The sequence below is a fragment of the Phocoena sinus genome, chromosome 2, assembly GCF_008692025.1.
Source record: "Phocoena sinus isolate mPhoSin1 chromosome 2, mPhoSin1.pri, whole genome shotgun sequence".
NCBI classification, from domain to species: Eukaryota; Metazoa; Chordata; class Mammalia; order Artiodactyla; family Phocoenidae; genus Phocoena; species Phocoena sinus.
In genome coordinates, this window is record NC_045764.1 from 146,387,404 (window position 1) to 146,388,809 (window position 1,406).

Consider the following 1,406-nt stretch of genomic DNA (forward strand, 5'->3'; position numbering starts at 1 on the left):
TCTCCGCCAGGCAAAAGCAATCGATCCGTAGTAACATACTCACGCTTCCCCCCGGAAATTCGAGCGTCAGAGGTTTGGTCCGACAAGCTGGTTTGCAATCGGGACTTAGGGACTTACGTCGTGTTTGTAGTAACCGTCAAAGGATATAGAAACCTGTACCTCCTGTGTTGTGGGTCTCTTCTTAGAACACTCCCTGGCACATAAAATCAGCTCAATAAAATGAGGTTTGAAAAAGTTACTTTGAAGCCAGTACTTTAGCCTCTATAGTTACGTGTGGGATGGGTAGTTTACCAGCTTAAAAAAGATGGGGGGAAAAAGTGCTGTGAAAGTTTAGGTTTAACGTTAATTGGTGTGGTGTCTTGCTATCCGTGAACTTTTTTTTTTTTTATGCGTTACGCGGGCCTCTCACTGTTGTGGCCTCCCCCGTTGCGGAGGACAGGCTCCGGACGCGCAGGCTCAGCGGCCATGGCTCACGGGCCCAGCCGCTCCGCGGCATGTGGGATCTTCCCAGACCGGGGCACGAACCCGTGTCCCCTGCATCGGCAGGCGGACTCTCAACCACTGCGCCACCAGGGAAGCCCCGCTATCCGTGAACTTTTAATGTTAGTGCTTTTATTGCCAGGTTGCGTGTAATCTTCAGTCATTTATGAATGTCTAGTTACCACTCATTCATCAACCATCCAGCACACCTTTCTGTGGGACACAGAGAAGAAGAGATATGATCCCTGCCTTAAAGAGACTGGCAATCTAATGGGCACACGAATGAACCATGGGTAGCTTGGGAAACAGACCTCCCCCCAATGTGTGCCATTTGCCAGGATGAGTCAGAGGAAGCCTCAACTGTCAAGTGTTTGAGGTTACATAATAGTATAGAGTGCAGGTGACATGACTCACATTTCCCATGCTATCCCTGAAATCTTTCCATCTATCCCTGCCTCTTTATTGCCACTGAAATATTCCTGGTTTAATCCCTTATCATCTTTCCATCTATTAAATTCACCCCTAAGTGTCTCCTGAAAAGAAATTCCTGACCTCCTTCCTGCCTTTAGGCTGATCTAGTTAACACTGATATCTAGACTCAAAAACAACAACAGAAACAAACAAAAACCTTAATTATAGGGACTTCCCTGGCAGACCAGTGGTTAAGACTCTGCACTTCCAATGCAGAGGGCGCCGGTTCTATCCCTGGTGGGGGGAACTGAGATCCCACATGCCGTGGGTGCAGCCAAAAAACTTAAAAAACAAAAACAAAACCTTAATTATGAACTCAAGTCTATCTCCCACACTGCTGACAGTTATCTAAGAGACATAGATAATGATGAGATTCTCCTCTTTTTTTCTGCCTACAATAGTCACTCCAATTTTCTTAGCAAGTAATTGAAGGGCGTTTGTAATATGACTTTGGC